Source organism: Pistacia vera, unplaced genomic scaffold (assembly GCF_008641045.1).
Source record: "Pistacia vera cultivar Batoury unplaced genomic scaffold, PisVer_v2 Contig614, whole genome shotgun sequence".
NCBI classification, from domain to species: domain Eukaryota; kingdom Viridiplantae; phylum Streptophyta; class Magnoliopsida; order Sapindales; family Anacardiaceae; genus Pistacia; species Pistacia vera.
The window spans coordinates 215,529-240,958 of NW_022196462.1; the positions used below are offsets into that span (position 1 = coordinate 215,529).

General features: G+C 39.3%; 1 non-coding gene across 1 annotated transcript; it reads right to left on the reverse strand.

The window, feature by feature from the left end:
* Positions 1–23,929: 23,929 nt before the first annotated feature.
* Positions 23,930–24,032, reverse strand: LOC116110824. The gene has a single exon (XR_004124971.1). It is a non-coding gene; the product is annotated as a small nucleolar RNA R71 (small nucleolar RNA).
* Positions 24,033–25,430: the final 1,398 nt, after the last annotated feature.

The following is a 25,430-nucleotide window of genomic DNA, read 5'->3' on the forward strand; positions in this document are numbered from 1 at the left end:
GTTCTAGGCTCGCAGTATCGCTTCGCCTTTGAGGCATTCCAGGTGAAAAGATCCTGGTACGAGCTTTTCTGAGATCCTGAAATGTAACAACTGCTTTCTACTCATATACTCATAAAAATACATATAATAAATTACAAGTATTATAACATAAATAAATGGGCCCAAAATTTTCTTTTATTAAATATACATATACTTTACACAAATATAAAGTATTATATATACAAAAGCTCTCAAAAACAGGAGTGTAACTATTTCTCTTCGCTTGCCGACGTCCATTCGACTGCGTCCACACCTAAATTCTGCAAAACACATATAAACAATGGGGTGAGCATAAAAAGGCTTAGTAAGCAAATCCTCAACTCAAGTATCCCCATAACTCTTTCTCTTAATTCTTTTCCTTACATTACTCTCTCATTAACTCTGTTTCTCTTTCACATAGCTCTTTTTCTGTTAATACTTTCTGAATGTCACGGCCACTTCTGCACCGGTGGCACAGCTGGAACCTCACGTTCCACTCATCGTGACCGATACTCATTCAAATGTCATGGCCTCATCTGACCAGAGGCACTGCCAGAAGATCACAAAGCTCCCACTACTCGTGACCTTTTCTCATTTCTGTTTTCTTTCTGTTTCTGTTTCTCATACTGTTCTCTATAAGTTCTCTGTTTTCTTGTCACGACCTCTTCTGACTGGAGGCACGACCGGGAACTCTCCCGCTCTACGTGACTCTACTTATTTCTCTACCGATCGGATTCGGTCATGCATGGATTCGGAACCTTTGGCCATGTGAGTGTATAAACTCTCTCTCAGGTACTCTCGGGTATAGCCCTCATCCGCATGCACTCTCATGGGCTATACCACTTCTCTCTCTTATGCTCATGCCGCTCTCTCAATGCGGCGTACATGCGGGAATACTCTACCCATACTCACAGGTTCCCCATTGCACAACCTACTCTATTCACTCCTTTAGCACTTTTCTCTCTTTTATTCTCTAGTACTCAATTTCTCTTTCTCTTTACTATTTGAGTTTCTTTTTCTCAACATTCTCTACTTTCTTTCTCAAGCTATTACTCATAGTGTAGCTTATCTCTTAGAGTAGTCTATTTACAAAGATCTCTACTCTTGCTCAAGCTAATACTCATCTCTTTCTCAAGCTAGTACTCATAGTATAGCTTAACTCTTAGAGTAGTCTATTCACAAAGTTCTCTACTCTTTCTCTAACTATTACTCAAATGCATAATTAATGCATATGGATGGTTTATGCTCATTAATGCACTTATGAAATGCCAATATGCAATGTAGCAAGAATTAAGGTTGACTAATCATACTCATACTTCTCTTAGGCATTTCATCAAACAACTCATGTACATACAAAAACTCTATTTTAACAATAGCTCTATTTCTTTCTCTAACCATCCAAAATTGGAAGTAAACTCCTTTCCATGGGCATAATCCCTACCATAGAAGAAAACTCCCAAAATATACTCAATCTCCTCTAACTTCATCTCAACTCATCACACATCCACACTTCTTATAAAGGAAAAGTATCCAACAAACTCAACATGAATACTTATCTCAATTTAATTTCTCTACAAACATCATATATCTCTACTCAATTTCTCAACAAGCATCATATATACAAGCATAAAGAAATCTCAACTCAAATGATTTCTTAAACTTTAGCTTGAGTTGGATTTTACTTACTTGTGATGGAGTAATTCCACTAGCACTTCTCTTTACCTTTGATAACTTGTCTTTTCTCTACAATTTTAACCAACCTTGCTATAAGACTTCACCTCATATAAAGGTAAAATTAACATCTAAAGCAAGAATCCTTACCTTAGGATGTTTTAGATTAAATCCCACTTCAAACTACTCAAAAAGCCCTCTTGAATCCTTGCAAGATTGAAGGAAAACTTGAGAGGAATGGAGAATGAAGGAGGCGGTGGAAGAAGAATGAATGAAGGGTTCACTAAGCTTCAACCCTTTTTAGCTCAAAATATCCTCATTCATTCCCATAATGCCTTTGCTTTTTCTTGGAAATTCCACCTATATCTTTTGATTTATTACAATCACATCCCCACACTAACATATTCTCCAAGAATTTTTCTTACATTTTACTCCCCACTTTTCCTACTAATTAGGGGTAGAATGGTCAAATTGCCCTTAGGGAAAAATATCTAAAAACTTGAACACAAAACTCAGCCGTCTCTTTGCTGCGGTGAAGAACTTTCTTCGCCCCGGCGAAAACTCATAGCAGCTACACCATGGGCTACACCATGGGCTTAAAACACCTCTTCACCTCAGCGAAGCTTCTTCTTCGCCCCAGCGAAGCCTACAACCCCAAAATTCGCCAAGTCTTCATAATTTTCAGGGCAAACTCTTAACCAAATCAACTCATCAATCCAACTAAGGGCCAACCAACCGAAAATGACAACATATAAGCCAATCATCAAATCTTGACTACGTACCTTAAGTGGGGCGTTACATGAAATGACCTTTACATTTGGGTCCAAGTGTCCCCAAGTTTGTGTTTTGGGTACCCTGGACAACCTTTCTTAGAACCAGGTCGCCTACTTCAAAGTCTTTGTTTTGACTTTGGCGTTGAAATATCATTTGGCTCACTGTTGGTATAAGGCGAGCCTTAGTTGAGACTTGGCCCGGTGCTTTTCAATTAGATCTAACCTCAGGTGGAGAAGGTCTTCATTTACTTCCTTGTTGAAGACTTCCCTCCAGAACGAACTGATTCCCGCCTCAATTGGGGCCATTGCTTTAGACCCTTATGATAAAGAGAACAGGGTTTCACCTGTCGAACTCCTGAGTGTCGTTCTATAGGACCACAAGGCTTTGCGCAATTCTTCGATCCATCTTCCCTTTAGGGTGTCGAGCTTCTTTTTGATGATATGTTTATGACTTTGTTTACAACCTCCACTTGACTGTTGGCTTGAGGCCAGTAAGTAGCAGCGAAGCTCTTCTTAATGCTGAGTTGTTCATAGAAAGATCTAAAGTCTACACTATTGAACTGTTTCCCATTGTTGGTTATTATAGTGTGGGGGATTCCAAACCGACAAACAATGTTTTTGTAGACAAAATCCTTCTATTTGTTTAATGTGACGGTGGCCAAGGGTTCAACCTCTGCCCACTTGATGAAGTAATCAATAGCGACCACTTTAAACTTAACGCCTTATTTTCCTTGAGGCAAAGGGCCAATCAAGTTAATGCCCCAAATCGTGAATGGTCAAGGGCTTGTCAAAGTAACCAATTCTTGAGGTGGAGCTCACTGAATATCTACAAATCCTTGGCACCTATCACATCTGCACGCATAGTTCACCGCGTCATAAAAAATCATAGGCCAATAATACCCCTGGCGAAGTACTTTGTAAGCTTGAGACCTACCTCCTACATGATTTCCACAAATCCCCTCATGAATCTCCCTTAGAACATAATCCGCATCTTCATGATCGATACATCATAGCAGCGGTACATTGAATCCGCAATTGAACAATTTATCATTGATGAGTGTGTACTAGGCTGCATTTATGCAAAGTGTTCTAGCTTTAGTTCTCTCTTCTGGTAGTGTACCATCCCTTAGGTAGGCAATGATTGCCTCCATCCAACTGTATTTTTGATCCGTTGTCAAAATTGGTCCTTGTGGAGCGGAGATCCTTAGTCTTGGGAGGAACTTGACTGGGATAGAATCAACTTTATCTTGGTTCATTACAGAGGCTAAGTGGGCTAATGTGTTTGCTTGCGTGTTCTTCTCCCTTGGGATCTAGTGAATTGTGAAAGACCTGAACTGCTTGAGCTCGATTTCAACTAGCTGGAGGTATGATGACATCCTATCTTCTTTCGCTTGGTATTCCTCGGTAATTTGGTGGACCATGAGCTATGAGTCACTGTAAACCTTAATGGATTCTGCCCCAATTTCCTTGGCGAGGTGGATCCTTGCAAGCAACATCTCATACTCAGCCTCATTGTTGGAGGCGGCGAACCCGAATCTTACCGTTGCTCTTATCAGGTTTCCTTCTAGACTTTCGAGCAAGAGCCCTGCTCCTGCCCCTTTCTCATTCTAGGAGCCATCTACATACAAAGTCCATTACCATAAGTCATCGAGCTTCGGCTTCTGTTGCTTAATTTCTCCCGAGCTACTTGCCCTTAGCGGGCTTGATTTACCTTCTGGCTGGTAGGAGAATTCAGATATGAAATCTGCTAAGGCTTGACCTTTGATTATTGTCCTCAGGATGTACTTGATGTCATGCTGACTCGTCTCCATTGTCCACTAGATTAATCTACCTGTGTTTTGGGCTTTTGCATTATCTTCTTTAGGGGAATGTTAGTCAACACGTGAATGGAATGTGCCTGAAAATAGGGTCACAGCTTCCTAGCAACAATGACAAGGGTGAGGGCGAGCTTCTTTATCTTAGGGTATCTCGTCTTCTTGTCGATTAATCTTTTACTCACAGAGTATACAGGCCATTACATTCCTCCTTCCTCGCATACTAATGTCGCGCTGATAGCAGACTTTGATACCGATAAGTATCACAATAATAGCTTGCCCTGGATGGGCTTTGACAACAAAAGAAGTCATCTCAGATGTTTCTTCAACTCCTAGAAGGCTCTTTCACACTTCTCTGTCCACTTGAAACATTTCTTTCCTTTTAGGGTCTAAAAAAAGGGTAAACATCTGTCTGTGGCTCGAGAAACAAATCTGCTAAGTGCAGCCACACACCCTGTCAAGCTTTGTACCTGCTTTACGTTGGTCAGGTCTTTCATATCGAGCAAAGCTTGAATCTTCTTTGGGTTAGCTTCCACACCTCGTTAGTTCACGAGGAAGCCTAGGAACTTCCCCGAGCTTACTCCAAGTACACATTTTAAGGAGTTAAGCTGTTTTTTGGTATTTTCTGAGGATGTCAAACATTTTCCCTAGATGCTCAACATGTCTTTCTACGACATCTGACTTGACGAACATGTCGTCGATGTATACCTCCATGGTCTTGCCAATTTGGTGGGCAAACATCTTGTTCACCAAGCGCCGGTAGGTCACCCTGTAATAATAAATTCCACAATTAGTAATAAAAGAGGTATGCTCTTCATTAGGCTGGTGCATCAGAATTTGGTTGTATCCTGAGTACGCATCCATGAAGATAAGTAGTGCATTCCTAGCTGTCACATCTACTAGTTGGTTGATTCGTGGTATTGGAAAGCTATCTTTGGGACAGGCTTTATTCAGATATGTGAAGTTGATGCAAATCAGCCACTTGCTATTTGACTTCTTGACCAGGATCAGGTTGGCGAGCCAGTCTGGGTATTTGACTTCTCTGATGAAGTTGATTTTTAGGAGTTTTTCAACTTCATCCTTGAGCGCTTGGGAGCGCCTACATCCATAGACCTTTTTTTTTTTTGCCTTATGGGCTGAGCTTTAGGGTCGAGGTTCAACCTATGACACATTACCTTGGGGTTGATCCCCACCATATCTGCATGCACCCATGCGAACACGTCAGGGTTTTTTTTATCAAGAACCCCACCAGATTTTCGACCATTTCTCCGCTCAAGCTACTACCGATCTTTAGTATGCGAGTTGGATCTCCCTCGCTGATACTTATTTCTCGTAGCTCTTTTGTCGGCCCTGCTACGGGGCTCTTCTTTATGGATGTGAGGATCTATTATATTCTCGAATGGTATGGGGTTTGGTTTGGATTATGTTATAACCATTGTTTTCGGGAGTGGCCACTTTTGTGTCGTGTGTATGGCCCGGTTGTAACATTCCAAGATTCCTCTCTGCAGCTTTCGATCGTTGCGACCCCCTAGGAGTCAGAAACCTCATTGCTTGGCAGTGCACTGATGTGACTGCGCTCAAGTCATCCAAGTTCGGCCTTCCGAGGATGACATTGTATGTGGTAGGGTAATCTACCACTAAAAATTCAGCCATCACCGTCCTGGTCTTGGGCTCCGCCCCTAGAGTCACGGGGAGGTCGATCGTCCCCTTGGGAACCAGGCTATCTCTGGTAAATCCATAAAGCAACGAAAGGCACGCCATCAGATCTCTCTCTATGAACCTCATTCCTTGGAAAGCTCCCAAGAAAATGATGTTCACTGCACTCCCATTATCGACCATTACCCTCTGTACTCAAGCATTACCGATTATGGTTATGATCATGATTGTGTCATGATTATGGCGAGGGGATTCTTCGCATTCCTCGATCGTGAACCCTACTACCTCGCTCTCTTGTCTGGGCCGCTTGGGCAGCTTCTGTTCACAGCTCATGATCCGAGGAATTGAGTTTGTCCTTGCCTCTTGAGCATATTACTCGTGAGCATGCTTTGAGCTCCCTGCTATGTTGGGCCCCCCGTAGATCATGCCTACCCAGACTTCATTATTGGCATTTGGCGGGGCTTGCTAGACCCTTTTTTTTAGCTTGGTTTTGGTCCTAGTTCGGGATTTGGTTATTTTGCTTGCAAGGATTTTTGTGAGCTGGTGCTGTCTTAACGAATTCCTTTAGGTGGCCCTTTCTTATCAGGTCTTCGATGACATCCTTCAAAGCTCGACACTCGTTTGTGTTGTGTCCAACATCTGATAAATGCTTGAAAATAGACTTATACTTAGTGGTTTATAGGTATCATTTGTGGGAAATTAGGATTAATTCGCATGAATTAACTTAATTGTTTCATAAACGCACTTTTCGGGATCACGGGTATTTTTTGTTGTGTTTTTAGAAAATAAGGCTCAAAAATAATATTCGAATGAGAGATGATGTTGGCGAGAGAATTTGTGATGACTGGAAACAAACGGATCGAGAATCGGAGTTGAATTGAAGAAGTTATGGAAGTTGAAGTAAAGAGAAGATTCTAGATTACGTTTCAGCTTGAGCATGCCTCAGTATTTTGAGAATATCTTGAGCTTTAGAACTATGATTAAGACGATTCTTCGACGTTTGGAAATCTGATTCAAAGGGCTACATTTCATATGTTTACCACTTTTCCAAATTTCATCGTTATCGAGTTCAAAAATCTCAATCTCTGAAGAGCAGTGGAATAATGCGAGAAGAAGACCAGTAGCTATTGTGCCGCGGCACACTTTTTCCAGTAGCTACTGTGCCACAGCACAGTGCCGCAGCATAGTCACGATAGCTGGAAACTTTTCCTCCATTTTTGACTAGGAAAATAGGGTTTTAAGAGTCTTAAACTAACTAGAATTAAGAAAAACAAAACCCTAACCCTTGTGGGATATAAATAGAAGTCTTTTAGCATTATTTTAGGGGAATTCTTTTAGAGATAAAAAAAGAGAGAACAAAGATATTCAAAAACTGAAGAAAAAAGGAGATTAAAGAAGGCTTGGAGAAGAAGAATTAGAGGAGATCATCATCAACTTCAATAATCCAACCAAGTTTCACTAAGTTTTTCTTCTTCTTTGTTATTATTATTTGTTATGAATAATTCAATGGTGTTCTCATATTTATTCATGAAGAACTAATTCTTTTGTGATTGAGGGTGATTTCAAAACCCTAGACATGTCTTGTGATTAATAAAATCTGTATTTTTTTTATCTTTTGATCCCTCTTGGTTATGTGATTATTTCTCTGAAAATAGAGTTTAACTAGATTTTTCTAATTGTTTAAGTGGCCAATTAAATCGTTAGGATTAATCTATTGATGCCAATTTAGGTTGTTTAGTACGGAATTGCTTTATTAACCTAAATAACTAGTGGTAAAGTGTATGCCTGCATACATGGGGGGTAATCACTCAAGATAACTAAACCGACCATATGAGTTTAGCCTTGATTCATTAGTTCTCTTGTAACTTAATGTTTTTATTACTTTGAATCTAGAGATCGTATCCTAGGTTATCTAATAAATAGGGAATTGGGTTATGATCGTGTCTAATCCAACGACTCAGTAAGGAGAGATATAACTTATCAACTTTTTGTATTTTCTGAGCTGATGTGATTAAGAGGGTAGAAAGTTAAAAAATGTTTTTATTTTATGTAATTCATGTCTAGTGGTGGCGAATAAACCTTCAATCCAATTTCTCTTATTTATCTCTTTCGTGATTGTCTACTTGTTTTATTTTGTTTAATTTTAGTTTGATAGTTGTTGTTAAGTTTTTATAATTCATGACAAACCCTGTTTGAAGTAGATAATTAATTGAGTTCACAAATCCTATGCAGGAAAGACCCTTACTTGCTCTTTGCTACTACACGACTTTGCATTAGAATTTAGTGAGGTAAACTTAGGTGTTGCATTTGCACGCATCAACATCCTGATGGTATCGACAATACTTTTGTCGATCTCTTCTACCCAGAGCCCCTCTCATTCTTTCTGTAGCGGGCAGTCTCTTCGTCTCATGGGAGACTTCGTAGATGTAGGTGATGTCTTGAGTGAGGGGGGAGTATTTTGCATACCGCGAGAAGGGCTGCCTGTCTCTACGATTATCTATTCTTTGTCTTTTTTGGAACCTGTTGCGGTCCTTGTCATTGAGATCTTGGCCCCCACGCTTCTCCGATGGGCAATCTTGTCGCTTGTCTGAGGCCTCTCGCGTCGAACTTCGAGCCAATGCTGCCAGCAAGCTTTCTACCCGCTAGTAGACCTAGCAAAACGGGTGGGTGGGCTGGGTACGGGTCGGGTCATCACGGGTACGGGTCTAATACGGGTCGAAGTATATGGGTCCAAAATATTGGACCCGTACCCTGCCCTATACGGGTACAGGTGGACCTGCGGGTGCTCGTTTTTTCTCTCTCTAGGTTTTAGTTTTTACAGTTCACCCTTAATAGTTTTCAATTATGACAGTTACACCCCCAAAATTCCTACAGTTTTAATTTTTTACATTTACACCCCCTAAATCAACTACTCTAAATTCAATTCAATTTAGAATATAAACAAATAGGAACCAAAATAAACAAATAACACATAAACAAACACAATAAGTCAATAACATATAATACAAAACTACAAATACATAATCACTAATACACATAAACAAACAAAATAAGTCAATAAACTATAAATACCAACTAAAATAAACAAATATATAATCCAATATTTAACAAAAAACATTCTTAGGGCAGCAAATGTTTATCCCACAGTGCGGGTGATAGAGTCTCTTGATTCCACAGTCCCGAGATTAGTTAATGGCACATCAAGATCATCATCTGAATCATCATTCACCTCATCATCTACAAAACAATGATCAACTACAAATATTAATAAATGTAAATAATAAAATATATGAAATATTATGTTAACATGTTACCTGTAAACTCATATCCATATAGCCAAGTCTGAGTGCATATCAAAGATTCTGCATTTTTTGGTCGAAGTGAGCTTCGATATTTGTTGAGCATTTTACTGCCAATACTAAAAGCAGACTCCGAGGCAACGGATGTTATTGGTATTATCATGATATTACGAGCCATCATGGCAAGTACCAGATAACGATCACGATTGTTCTTAAGATCTAATTCGGATTTCTTAGTGGAAATGAAAACACTCTCATAGTTGTCAAAATCCTACACCATTTAAATAGTTAAGTGTCAAAAGTTAAAATTAAACAATAAACAATATTTTATTTATCATAAGAATATAAAAACTAAAAAGTATAGTGACTTACAGAAGAATTATTTATGCGCCTACCAAGAGTAGAACCACTCGCAGGAGTAACAACTAAAGGTGAGGCAGGAACTTCTTTGGAACATTGAGCCTTGTAAGCTTGAAAAAGCTTTTGCAAGTTATTCTTGATAACCTCCAACTTCCGTGTGGCAGTAGTTAAATCATAAACTTTGTTGAAAACATACTCCACAAACTGAAACTTGAGACGTGGGTCAAGAATAGTTGCAATCGTCAACACAAGACTATAAAAATCCCAATATTTTGTAAATTTTGGGATCATTTGTTTCGCCATGCTCCTAACAACTTCATCCTCACTCATCCTCTCTTCAATTAAACGCAATTGAATTTCCCACACACATTTCAGGTACAAGTTTGCTGTAGGATATTTAGAACCCGAGAATAAATTCGTAATATCATAAAATGGTTCCAAGAACTTGCATATCCTCGCCCCCCTATCCCATTTGTCATTTGATGGACAAAATTTATAACTGAGATCTATTGTTGATAAACCCACAAACACATGACAATATATTAACGCTATTTCAAGCATTAAAAATGTCGAATTCCATCTAGTGGAAACATCCAATCTCAACCCCATTGAGCTTTTCACTCCCATTTGTACAGCAAGTTCTCCGAACTTGATTCTTCTAGCCTCAGTTGCTTTAATATATTTCACACTATCTCGAATCTTATTTAAAGCGACACTAGTAGCTTTTAACCCTTCTTAAACAATAAGATTCAAGATATGTGCAGAACATCGCATATGGAAAAATTCACCTCTACATAACAAAGCATTTTGCACACAAAGCTGGTTCCTCAAGATATCCTCCATCCTATCATTACTACTTGCATTATCCAAAGTAATTGAGAAAACTTTCTTTTCAATTCCCCACTCTTGCAAGAAATTCATAATATTATCTGCCAAAACAACCCTTGAGTGTGGAGGAGGAATATGGAAAAAGTTCAGTATTTTACTTTGTAACTCCCAATCCTCATCTATATAATGAGCTGTCAAAGAAATATATCCCTCTGTTGTACTAGAAGTCCAAACATCAGAAGTTAAGCATATTCTACTAGTAAGCCTCCCTAATTCAAGCTTAGCTTTTTTCTTCATCCTTTCATATATTTTTAAGCAATCCGCCTTAGCGGTGTTCCTAAAATAACTCATAAGCTCCTTACACACATACGAAAAGACTCTCCTAGTTCCTTGATTCTCCACATATGAATATGGATAATTATGTTGAATAATTGATAAGGCCATATATTCACGATAAGTCTCTTGACTAATCTTTCTACTTTGCAATCTATGATCATGATCAATCAATAATTGCCCTACATCATGGTTGGCACGTTTTGGACAATTTCCCATATGACGCTTCAAATTTTTAGTCCCATGTGTGGCACTACCATATGCATAAGATTTATTGCATGCCTTACACCTAGTCCTTTCAGTGTTATTCTCAACATATATCTCAAAATAATTCCAAACTTCTGATGTTTTACGTTTATTTCTAGAACTAGTTGTAGGAATACTAGAACTAGAAGGAGGTGGCATTACCCTAGAAGCATCGTCACTTGCTCTCACGTTAACCATATCTGTATCTATAGTTTCTGAATCCGCCATGTCAATGCTTGAGACTACAAAAAAAATAAATATATATATAGATATATTAGGTCTCTCACACACACTCAAAGGATAATACAATAAAATAAAGAAACAAACATAAAGGACACCATAACCAGAATAAAATTATCAAACCCTTTCAAGTTATGTGAGAAAAACAATGCATAAACAGTGAGATAAGTTATTTAGTTCAAAGGTAGGTGACTTCACAACCACCATCAGTCACATTTCCTCTTCAATAATAAATAAATTAAAGTGAATCAAGTTTTGATTCCTCATAGTGTCACAAAACTAATCTTTACTTGGAACTTAAGAGTTTCTCAACCACTCCTCAAATGATCCTCACTTCCGTTTCAATGCCAAGACACCTAAATACCTTTAAGACCTTATTGGATCTTCTTTCTCTGCCAAATAAACTTTTTTTTTTTCTTATAAAAAAAAATAAGACATGGGGTTGACCTTAAATGATGAATTATTCTATGGTAGAGAGCAGTGATAATAATTCGAGCATGTGAGGTATGTTGTGTAAAATGAGAACCCTTTTTCATGTAAAGAAAGGATTGCATTAAAAATCAGCAGGTGCATATACTCAACAGTATGTTAATAAGTTCTCTCTCTGAATTACAAATCCTTTGACTTTGCCTTACAAATGGCTATGCATGCATAACTGTAGTAAACGTGAAAACAAAGTTTGCCTTTGGCTTTGGCATGTAAATTTGTAAAAAGAAGCTTCTCTCCTAATCCATAAAAATGCATGCTTTTTAGTGTTTCCCATAAAGCAAGGTTTAGGTGGTCCCATATTCTTTTAGTAAAAAACTGGAAATTCCTTCAAGTTTTATCATAGATTATACATTAATATTTTCATTACTTGTATAAAGGATTTCAGTTAATTAGGACTGGTATAAAATTAAGTTTGTGTTAATAGAAGACCATTGGTACTTACTGACAAAGACAACTGATCTCCAATGGCTTCTTTTATAAGATAAGGCAATTCTTATGTCTTTGTTAAACCAAAAATTTTTTTAAGTTAGCTTCTGAGTTTAAATATGCAATGTTTGATAGCAATGTTCACTATAATTAAATTATTAAATAAATTTTTAGACGAGGACTGACATATTCCCTGAATTCAGTCTTATACGTATATTAGACAATTAGTTCATTATAGAATTCTAAATTTGAACCATGGCTCCAATTTTGTAGCATATGCATAACACATTTATATACTTTCTCACTAAATATACAAATATTGTGAAAGATATTCTACCCAACAACAGTACACCATGATCATAGAGGTCAATTAAGCATCAAACAAGCTGCAGCTTTTCTGGAACAAAGATGGATATAATAAAAACAAATCTTGAAACCCATCTCACCGATCTGTGACTGCAATGGTGAGGAGGAGAGCCACGAGTCTTACGACGGAGAGAGAGATGAGATGATAAGCCGACGCCCGACGACATGAGAGAGAGGAGATGACGAGCTGACACCCAACGACGTGAGAGAGAGGAGATGGCGAGTCGACAAGGATGAGCGAGGGTGACCGGTGGCGATGGGACTGGGAATGGGATGACAGATGAGAGATTGAGAGTTGAGAGAATGAATGAGTTAGGTGAGGTCTACTGATGAGAGATTGAGAGGCGAGAGAACGAATGAGTTAGGTGAGGTCTACTGATGAGAGATTGAGAGGCGAGAGAATGAATAAGTCAGGTGAGGTCTACTGATGAGAGATTAAGAAGCGAGAGAGAATTGCTATTTTGACATTTTGTTTTAGAGTTAGGGTTAGGGATTTGCAAAAAATGGGTACTCGCTAGTTTACCCATATAACCCATCAATAATGCGGGTCAGGCTGCGTATGGGTTTAAAAAAATAGGTCCAATATATTAGACCCGTACCCTATATTTTTTACCCGGGTACGGGTCGACCCGCAGGTCTAGACCCATTTTGCCAGGTCTACCTACTGGTATTTTACAACCATCTGGTAGAACTTGGCCAGGCACCCGTGGGTCTGGACCCGTTTTTCCAGGTCTACCTGCTGGTGTTTTGCAACCATCTGGTAGAACTTGGCCAGGCTTATGTGATCTTCACTTTGGAGCTCTTTCCATAGCTTTGTGTTTGACATGATCCCTACAATCAGCAAAGTTTGGATGGACTCCTCAGGGGCATTCGCAACCTTTGCCTGCTTGTTCTAGAACCTTGTCAAGTACGAGGTTAATGTTTCATCTCTCGCTTGACGAATGTTGTTCAAGTAGCTAAGGGGCATTGCAAACTGCCTCCTTGCTTAAAATTGCTGTAAGTACAACAAGGAGAATTGTTCCAGGAGTTGATGGAGTTCGCCTTGAGCCTCTTATACCACCTCTTAGCATCCCCTACTGGTGTGACTACGAAGCACCTGCACTTTGCCAAGTCAGAGACTTGGTGCAGCTCCATCAAGTCGTTGAAATTATCGAGGTGGTCTCTTGGGTCTCCTCTCCCATCAGACTAACTTTCTGGCGCCCTAAACCCTTGTGGGAGCGGGCCTATCAAACTTCTTTTGTAAAGGGGAACTTACTATTTCCTTTGCTATGCCATTCTGACGGGCTTTCAGATTGTCGAGTATTCTCTATAAACGATCTAAGTCTTCATTGTGGTTGCCCTAACTGGCCCTGCTCAGCCTCACTTCGAGCAAATGAGTTCGTAAATCTGTCACTTGCGAAGCTCCTCTGTTGTATGCATCGATGCGCGAGGTTGAGTCATGATGGCTATAAGTGCTATCATGCTTGTCGGTTTGTTGTTGGCAACGTTGGTTATAACCAGAATGTCGGTCATTGTTAAATTGGTGCACATGGCTTGTCTCGCGAGCTGACGGGGATCGATCTTGTCTTGGGTGTGGGTTAATACTGGCATGCTAACGCTGGGGATATTGCTTAACGTCTTGGGGATGACTGTTGTCTTCACTCTCCCCTAGTGGTTGCTTCCATGGCCACCTCCAAGGGTTAGTTTGCCCTCGGGACTTGCGCTCATGAGCAGAGTGCAACTTGGGATGTCAGGGGTGTTGGCCGCCTCTTGGCGTCGATGAACTGGACCGGACACCTTTAGAATTCATACCTGTTGGGGTGGCGTTGGTGAAGCACGGCTGGTTAAGATTTTGGGCAGTTGGTTGTTAACTCCTTAGCTTAGCCACGTTTTGTTACACCGCCTGTGCAACTATCGTTCTCATCATCTCTACCAGCTGGTCGTTTTTCAGGATTTGAGATCTCTACCCCTTGGTTATTTGTGACATGCTAAGTTGGCGGCATAGGTGGTTGGTGTCCAGCGGTGTCCTGTTGTACCTCTTGGTGGGTGGTCTCCACATTCTCAAGGTTTTCGATGGTGGTCTTTGATCTGGTGTTCACCAATGTGGGCTTGGATTGGGTAGATTGTCGAAACTATTCATAGGAATTTTTATGGTGTTGGCCTCCTTCTAGTGCCAAAATGTTGATACAAAAGTCTGCACCAACCAGAAAATTCCGATCGACCTTGGTGGGATTAGAATGAATGTACGCGTGATTACGGATAATCAGTGATAGACAAATATTGAAGGCAATAAAGTAAATGAAAATGAGAATTTTTAAAGTAGTTCGACGAGGTAAACTCTTGAGCCTACGTCCACTGTGTTTTGTATTTGCTGTGAGAGCTTACAATGAGAATTCTGTGGGAATGTCGTCACCCCTTTTTCATCATTTGACGAGGTTTATATGTAAAGTTTGTACAAAGGAAAGAACGAAAATAAAGGGATTACAATTGATCTGAACTGCAATTCCGATATTCTCACAATTGGGCGCTGTGATTGCGTAGAGATTGCTGTTGATCTAGTCATTCCTACAATATCTGGGATCTAAAGTTATCTAGGAATTGATTGAATGATCATTCGAGTTGTTCACGACTAGCTTGTGCTGGGTTGAGTTATATGTTGACAAGCTTATGCTAGGTCGGACAACCGGTGGAGTCGAACTGATCCTGGGTCAAGCTACATCCTCGCAGTAGCCTGAGTTTGGTGGAAAAATAATACACAACATTTTTCATCCTCAATCTTTTTTCTTTTTTAAATAAAAAGTTCTTCTTGTACATGAGAAACTATTAAGAATTTTAAGCCCATACTCAAACCTCTTGTTAGCAAGAGCTAACTCATAAAATTTATAAAAGTTTGCAAAAAAATATAATAATTTACCGTTTAAATTTGAATTCTAAAAAAGTCTCAACATTCATTGGATTATAGACTATGAATTTTTAAATAACAATTATTCTCTAGTTAGCACATTGTCGATGTTAATTTTGTTATGACCATGATTATATATTGCTAGATTCATCTAATGAAACTGAAATAATATTTTACAATTTTAGACCATGGTACGAATTGTTGTCCTGACAAAATTATATCAAGTAAAGAATTATTCTTTATATAAGTTAATATTATCATTCTTGTCTTGTTTTTCAGCTACAATTTCTTGTTTTCATAACGTCAGGACTTTTGGCATAATAATACGATGATTATTATTCAATAATACTTAACCTTTTTTTTTTTTTTTTTTTTTATAATCGCGGTTGTCCAGGCCAACTTGCACGTGCACATCTCAACTAATCTTCAGGGTCCAACTAACCCTAGGGGTCCATGAAACACCCTATAAGCCTAATGTTTCATGTAAGCCACAAATGGAATTTGTGGTGAACCCAAGAAGTCAATAAAGGGAGCAAACTTTCTTGATCACCAAATCAATCCCTTGCGGTTAATGCTTAACTTTCTTTATGGTTAACAATACATTGTTGTATCAATATATCTAACATAAAATTAATAAAATTACAACATGCAACTAGTAAGTTAAAATTGTATAACTTATAAAATACACTCTTATTAAATTTGTTAATGATCATATGTATATTTACCTGTTAATATGTCATATTTAATAGAATTTTCTCCTATGAAAATTTATAGCTTTGATGACAATAGTAATATATAGCTCTCTGATTCATGGAATTGGGATCCTATACAATAATTTAATGATGAAGTAAGTTAAAGAGAAATAATGTAAAAATTTCTACATGAGTTATATCTTAAAAATAAAAAATGCTTATAATTTCAAAGAAATTATTGCAATTTATTGCTTCCCATTATTGGGATTCAAAATTCAAAACTGAGAAAACTTTAGATTAAAACTGAGAAAATAAATTTATTGCTTCTCATTATTCGGATTCAAAATCCAACGAGTTTGACTATAATGGTTTAATGAACCGTCTAGATATTGCAATTACTTTAATACAAATATTCAACTCCCATTTTCAAAACAACCAGAAATCATATAAAGAACTCTTGACTTGGGTAGGGATAGCAAGGGGTGGGGCGGGGCCGTATTTTTCATGTAGTGTATATAAACAAAGGGCAAAGAAATGTCCCACCCAAGGATTGGCCTAACAACAATTTTCCACCCGAAAAGTTTTAAAACGACAGTTTTTCACCCATCGTCAAAATTTGTCCGTTTAACTTTAATTAAAAAAGGATAAGATAATAAATATAAAACTTAGAAGAAAAAAAAAAACCTAACTGTCGCCTCCTCCTCCTCCTTCTCCTCCCATCTTCTTCATCGTCGATTTGGCCAGATTCCAATTGAATCACACCTGCCAAATGTGATTCAGCTGGAATCTCTTATCCCATATACTCCTTTTCCAAACTAAGTACAGTCTCCTTCTCACAAATTAGGGTAAAATAACAAAACTTTAGAAAACTCACAAATCCACCAAAAGTCTCTTCCAATCATCTGTTTTACCCTAAAATCTCTCTTCTCACCTACACCATTGACCATCTAAAATCTCCATCTGTAAAAATAAAGAATAAAAAAAGAGGTTTTTGGTTGATTTGTGAGTTGGTTTTTCTTTTTTTGAACTTTTATATTTTATCATTTCTTCCCTTTTCTCATAATTTTTTTTCATAAGTTTTGGTCCTATATTTTTGATATGATGATGGTGATGAAAAGAAAACAAAATGGAGAGAGTTTTAGAGAGAAGCTGAATCGTATCTGGCTAGTGCAATTTCGATCGAATCTGATTCCGGTTACACTACTTTGGGACTAGGAAGTGAAAGGAATGTGCTCGACTGCTCATCCTCCACATTGATTTTTCTCCTTGCTCGTTTCGTATGTGCTTCGCATTGCCGGAATCGCATTTGGGCTACCTCAGCAACGTAAGGCAAGAAAGAGACGAATCCCTGCAATCTTACATTGACCGATTCCACAGGGAACTCAACAAGGTGGCCCACGCTCTAGAAGAGTCCATCCGAACACTTATAATAGCTGGAGTTCGCCCGCAAACCGACCTGTGGAAAGAACTGCAGGCTGAGGACGATATTTCCCTCACTAGATTCTACAACCTGGCAGAAAAGTATCTCCGAATAGAGAATTCATTGGCGGCACTCCGCCGTCGCGATCACGGCACTTCCAGCAGTATGTCTGGTCGGGGAGATAATAGGAGAGCTGATCGCAAAGGAGATATTGACGATCAGCGAAAAGGGAAGAAACCCCGCTACGAGCAAATTTGAACTTTTTTTCATTCTTTGAGTATTTTGTGTTGTGTGATTAAATTGTTTAATGGATTATTGATTTGGGTTAGAAGTGTTTAAAATTTGTGGTGGTTTGTGGTTGTGGTGATAGCTATATTTGCTAATTCTAGTGGTGGGTTTGGAGCTAGTGGAGGTAGAGAGGTCGGAATTGCACCTGTTGGGATTGTTTGTGATCTAGATTTGAGTATGAATTCGGATTTGGATTCAAAAAGAAAAAGGTATTTTGTCTTTATAGTAACTATCCATGTCAGTAAACAAATTGGCTAGCAAATTTTGACAATGGGTAGGTAACTATCGTTTTGAAACTTTTGGGGTTCAAACTTGTCGTTAGGCCAAACTTTGAGGAAATTTAACTCGCCAGACCTCTCATGTTTGCATTTAAAAAAATAACCCTGAAAATATTTTTCAAATTTTTTTTAAGTTAGAAAAACTGACGTGGTACGCTTAGGATTCATTAAACATGTAAAATGAGTTAAACTGAAAACATATGTGGGTAATATTATAATTAATGGAAGCTTGTTTAAATTTTGAAAATTAAAATGACCCCCAATCAAAATTGATTAAGTAGACTCAATCGCTTAAACGACCCTAACAAAACTCTGACGAAACAGCCACCCTTCACCTCATTTTTCTTCCCGTTTTCCGCCACCCATTGTCGAAAGCATTTGCTATTTGTATTGAAGACATTCCCTCTTAATTAGAAAGAGATAATGGCTGACCTAAACAAAGATTTTGACAAAGACCCAGCCCCTCTCCAAATCGTGGACGGGAGTGGTTCGAAAATTGGAGAATCGGAGGTTGCGGTGGAGCAACTTTCGATGACTGAAGTTACTCCAGTAAGAGACGATATGAAACCGGCAGAAGACAGCCCGTTAGGTGAATAAGGGAGGGCAAGAGTCGAAATTGAAATTGAAGAGGAGGATGCCAATGCAACTTCAGGCGAGGAGGAGGAAGAAAATGAAGAAAATGTAATAATCTATATATTTTATGAAGTTATTGGTTGTTTTAAGGATATTTGGTTGGTATTTGTTGTTAGGGTCATTGTTGCATTTTTTCGAACAGTTGGAAGGTATCAGAGAAGTAGGTGTTTTGGTCTTCCAGAAGGCTGGGGAAGCCAAGGAAGGCTTTAGGGAGGTTTTCGTGGCAATTTGGATGACTTTTGTTTGCAAAGAGAGTGGAATAAGAGGGGCTGCCCTACATATTACAGGGCTGTCCATGCACAACCAGCCCTACAATATGCAAGCAAGCCTCGAGCCCCCTTATGCAACTCTCTTCTACGAAGTCCAGAGCATCGAACCTGCCACAGCAGCCTCCCTTGTTTTCACGGACCTCTAGAAGCCAAAAACAACCAATCCTCCAATGCATTCTAGCATGTTGCTTGTTTTGGCTTTTTGTTGTGCTGATATGCAGTGTATATGATTGTGTAGTGTTTTGAGAGATAAATTATAAGGATTATGGGCTTGAGGTTGTAAATGATGTTGTGTCATACTTCCCAACAAAGGTTACCGTTAGGTTTAGTTGGCAAGTGTTTAGGAAAATTAAGGACATTCTAGGTGGGCATTGGAAAGGGATGAAGCGATTCAAAAACTCATGTTTTGGTCATTTTGTGGGGTTGGGAGATAATTGGAGTAAGGCCTTCTGGGGGTAGGGTGCACAATATCTTTTGGTGCACTCTGTTAAATGCAAAAAGAAGAATGAAATGTGGTTTTTTGTTGATGGAAAGTCGATTTGGTTTGGGATGATGGAATTCTGCTTAATGACGGGCCTAAATTGTGGGCCATTTCCAGACATAGAAGTTCAAGAAAGGATAAAGAATAGCAAAGTTCCTGAAACGTTTGTTAGAAAGGTGTTCGCAGGGTAGCAGTCAATTACGGGTCATGATTTAAAGGAGAGGTTAGAAGTGGAAGGAAATCAGTATAGCTCTTCATAAAAGTTTTGAACGTGCTTGGTATGGTTCGTGCATTCAATCTTGATGGCTTGTGACTCAATGAAAGCCGTAAACCAGGATTGGGTGTGATATGCAAGTAACGAGGACTTCTTTTATTCTTATCCTTGGGGAAGATTATCATTTTAGTTAACCATTGATTCCTTGCGAGGAAAAGACATGGCGATTAAATACCGCCAACATGCCAATGAGGGGCAACCTAGTACATATAATTTGTTTGGCTTGCCTTGGGCAATGTAGGTAAATATCAATAGGTTTTGGTTAATTTTTTTATATTATATGTGATTTAATTCTAATATGGATTGTTTTTTTTTTTTATAATGTAGGCTTGGATATATGAGGTTGTCCCTATCTTGGCTAAGGCGCCCGGGGGGGGGGGGGGGGGGGGGGGGGGGGGGGGGGGGGGGGGGGGGGGGTAGATGGAGACTTCGGATGAGGCACCACAATTTCTTAGAATGTTATGGTGGCACACCGAGAAGAGCGCCCATTGGGACTATGAGAAAATAGAAATGGAAATTCAACTAGCTCGAGTAAGATTAAAGGATTTGTGTTTTGAATATGTAATAGATTAAATGGTTTTTGTAAATTTGATTGATTTTTTTTTTCTTTTTGCAGGGAGTGGTCCATCCGTTCATCACTGCTATTGGGGCTGAATCGGTGATGGATTATGTTAAATCATTCAAACCGTTGGACAATGTTTTTTATGAGAAGATAGACCGCCTAATGCGGGACTTAGAAGGAGTCACACATTTGACTGCAGTGGAAGGGCCGCTTGTTAAGCATGTGTTTAAGGCTGAAGGCCAAATAGGTGGGACGAATGAGGAGGAAGACATGAAGGCTCCAATTCGTACGCCTCATCCTAATTGGCAAACCGGTACACCAAGTACCAATTTGCCACCAAGTACTGATTTGTCAATGCATCCTCAATCTAAGTTTGTTGATCTCATAAACGGTCTACACAACAAGTTTGACTTGTTGAGAGATAGTTTGACATGTTAAGCAGCACCGTTTATGAAAAGGTAGATAAATTGGAAGAGGGGGTGCAAAAGGTGGAGGAGAAGGTTTATGTGCTGTTGGAAATGGATGAAGTTCAACTAAAGAAAAGACAGACCCAAAAAAGCAAGTATATGACCTCCCCTTGTATCCAAAGAAGAAGAAAGTTGGGAAAGAAAAGGAAGAAGCTGGAGGAAGTAGGGAAGCTAAACCGACTGATACAGAGGAACAAGGAGGAAGTGGGGAAGTGAAGCAAGCTACTACGGAGGAAGCCGAAGGAAGTGGGGAAGCTAAACAGGATGATACGAAGGAACAAGGAGGAAGTGGGGAAGTGAAGCAAGTTGATACGGAGGAACAAGGAGGAAGTGGGGTAGTGACGCAATTAAAGCTTGATTTCTTTAGGGCAGTAGATGAGGAAGGGGAAAAAAAATCCTTTTATGCCTATTACAATGATAAACGAAGCGATGTGGGTGTGAAGTGAAGTGGTTTGATCAAATTTTGACAATGGGCTACTAGGTTGATGACTCGGTGAGTTATTTTCCCGTATTTTTCCTTTCTTTTTTTTTGCTTATGTTTTCCATAAGGTATTGTGTGATCGCTTAAGCGATTAGTTTTGTTTAACAAATCACTTAAGTGATCTGTTTTGATTTGATGACACTTATCATGTTGTTTTGTTTTGATGCAGCACACTGATGAGGTTTTGGCACTTATGAGGTTGCGACAGAGCACTGATGGTGATAATTTTTATCTGCACTATGCCATAACAAATGTGTCCTTTGGTCAAAGCCTAGTGAGTGTACATGAGAAGTTAATGAAAAAGGCCAAATGATGGAGTTGCAATAAGGGGAGGCAAGCGAAAAAGAATGGCCACAAAGGAGTATGACGGTGTCCTTGCTGACTATCAATTTGATGAGAGGATGATGCAGTATGTGAGGAGGGAAAGGCCCAAATATGGCAAGAGTTGGACAAACGTGAAAAGAGTATATTGCATCGTGAACATCAAGGATATGCATTGGATAATCGTCATCTAGCTATAGGAAGAGGGCTTACTGCAGATCCTTAATTCCAACGAGTATTTTTCGGGAGAGTGATAAGAGCTTGAATGTTGATATTTTGTTAGTGATTTAATTGGTTTATTTATGGAAAAATGTGCTTAAAGTGTGGAATTTGGATTATTTCTTTCATAAATACCATTTATGGGATCACGGGTGTACTTTAAGTGTTTTCAGGCTCAAACAGGTTGTTGAAGGGAAAAGAAAGCTATCGATAGGAGTCACGACACGCAGGAACAAACGGCACAAGAATCAGGGTCGAAATGAGGGAGTTGTGGTACGTCGAAGATGTTCGGAAATCTGGAAATTCTTCCATCATGAGTATGCCTCGTTTTCTACATAACTTGAGCTGTAGAAGTCGGAATTTGACGATTCTGGTGGCGTTGGAAAGCTTATTCAAAGAGCTACAATGTTTGTGGTGATTACTTCATCTAATTCTGAAGTTTACGATCTTTGGATAGAAGGAACGATCGCCGCGGCGATCATTCTTACCGCCGCGGCGATGGGTCGCGGGTGTGTGTTAATTTATTATCCTAATCCAAATCTGAATGGGCCAAGTTTTCTAATATATTCCTAAGCACGACCAAACCAAAGACGGAAAAGAGGATAAAGAGAGTCTTGAAGAAGTTAAGGGACTTGGAAGGGGAAGAAGAGGACGCTACCAATTGGAGAGATCGGGATCCTGACAGCTCTCGTCACCGATTAGAGAAGTTTATCTTTTTCTTAGATTGATGTTATTAACATGAATGATGGGTTTTGTTATTTTGATTATGAACTAACTTTCTTGTCTAGGGCTAGATGTAGCCCGATTTATGAATATGATGTGACTTGAATGGTTGTTCATCCTTATTGAGTTTATGATTCTAAGTTTTATTACTATGCATAATGCTTTCAATTCTCGGGCCCGAGGGTTGAATGATTGTAAGGGTTAGGTTGAGATCGAAGATGAAACCTGATTTGTCTTAGGTAATAAAACCATAGATTAGCGAACGCTAGAGAGAGTTACCGTCATCTGAGGCTCCGGTAAATTCCATAGAGCTTAATGATCTCTTAGCTCCTAACTCCAATTTAGATATCTTGAGTTATTGTTTAAGGGTTATTTGCTAATTGCTCGAGAGAGTTAGTGGATAATAGGGGATTTGGCTTTTAGAATACACTCGATTAGGTTAACAACAAAAGTCAATGTATAGGATTAAATTGGTGTGAAATCTATGCCCTAGGTTTGTCATATGATTTTTACTTCAAAGTGTTTACAAGTTTTACTTTCATTCAGTACTTAATTTTTAGTGGGTAGTTATTTACTTTTTCATTAAAACATCCTTAAACTTCAGTTTAATCAAATAGTAATAGTATATAGTTTGGTACTTGGTAGGTGGTTCCCTTGGGATTCGACACTCGTTTACTCAGTTTTACTACTTGCGCGATTTCGTACACTTGCGAATGCCAGTCGTTTTTGGCGCCGTTGCCGGGGAACTATTATTTTACCAATATCAATACGAAATATTTAGTTGCTAATTTATTTGTTTTTCTATTTACTGATTAATTGTTATTTTTGTTTGTTCTTATTTGGTGTTCAGCTAGAATCTGGAGTTTACGTTCCAGAGGTCGGGTCATCTTAATCCACTTGATTTTGAGATCGAGAGAACCGCAAACAGTTGAGAAGAGAAAAGAACAAGCTGAATCTGAACAAGCAATGGCTATAGAGGAGTTATCAATCCTAATATGCAAATCAAAGCATGAGATGAGGATAATTTGGAGAAAATGCAATGGGTGAGTAGCAGTGGTTCGAGAGCATTGAAAGACTATTCTAGTCCTACTATTGATGGTTGTTATTCAAGTATCAGAGACCACCCGTTCAAGCGAACAATTTCGAGATTAAGCCAGCAATTATTGGAATGATTCAGCAGTCAATCCAATTCGCTGGGTTACCAACGATATCCTACAACCTGCATATCGCAAATTTTCTCGAGTTGTGTGACACATTCAAGCATAATGGGTATCGAGGATGCAATCAGCTAAGGCTTTTCCCATTCTCTCTACGGGATAAAGCTAAGGCTTGGTTGATATCATTGCCATCTGGAGTATCACGACATGGAATGAGTTGGCTCAAGCGTTCCTCACAAGTACTTTCCACCTGCCAAGTCAGCCAAATTGAGGAGTGAGATTACCAACTTTTATCAACAGGATTCAGATCATTGTATAGCATGGGAAGGTTTAAGGATCTTCTACGGAGGTGCCCACATCATGGTATACCGATCTGGTCACAGTGCAAACGTTCTACCAAGTTTGCTACCAAACATTCAAGCCTGATTGATGCTGCAAGTGGGGGGGCATTGAACACCAAAACACCAGAAGAGCATACAATCTATCGAGGTAATGGCGAACAACAACTATATGAGGACTCCAGAAAGAAATTCAGCGAGAGATCAGCGGGAGTGCACGAAGTCGACAGTTACACTGCATTGGCTGCTCAACTTACGAACATCCAAACAATTGGTAATGTATTGAAAATTAATGCAATTGAATCGTCACTCTAACAGTGACCTTTGTGCAGGAAATCATGCGTCAAGCGATTGCCAAGAGGGAAACCATTTTGCTCAACATGAACAAGCCAACTACGTCAACAATTTCCAAAGAGGGCAAGGGAATCCGTATTCCATACGTTAATCCAGCATGGAGGAAACACCCCAATTTTTCATGGAGCAAAACATGAGCAAAAACAAGCACCTGTTTTTCAACCTCAAGAGCACAAATCAAACTTGGAAACTGCATTAACCAAGTTCATTGAGGAGACAAGCAAGAGGTTGAGAAGACCGACGTACTGGTTCAAACCAATCTGCATCTATAAGGACCTAGAGACTCAAATTGGGCAGATTCATAATATATTGGCAGGAAGAGGTCAAGGGGTTTTACCGAGTGATACGGAGAAAAATCCCAAGGAACAGGCACTGCAATCACCCTGAGGAGTGGAAAAAATTTGGAAAATCGCAAGGTGAAAAACAGAGGTTAGAACTAAACCTGAAGGATGAGAAAAAGGACGATCGCCGCGACGAAGATAATGGTCGCCGCGGCGAGCGTGAAAATGCAGAGGAGTCCGTCAGGAAAAAGGACATCGCCGCGGCGTGAATATGGTCGCCGCGGCGAGCGTGAAAATGCACCAATTTCGTCAGAGATATCTCGCGATCGCCGCAGCGATGAATCTGAACGCTGCGGCGACCGTACACATGCACAGAATAATCCTTCAAGACAGGCAACCTTGCCGTATCCACACGGTTGAAGAATCAGAAGCTAGACAAGCAATTCGGTAAGTTATTGACATGTTCCGCAGTCTACATATTAATATTCCTTTTGTTGATATGCTTGAACAGATCCGAAATATGCGAAATTTTTGAAGGAGATCCTCAGCATAAGAAAAATTCGAGGAACGAGAAAGTCATGCTGACAGAGGAATGCAGCGCACTGATTCAAAAAGAAATACCACCTAAACTACGAGATCCAGGGAGTTTCACTATCCCTTGTATTATTGGTAGTTGTTATTTTGATAAAGTGCTATGCGATTTAGGGGCTAGTATTAACTTAATGCCGTTTTCCATTTACAGGAAACTTGGATTGGGGAAAGTAAGCCAACCCATGTCTCTCCAATTAGCTA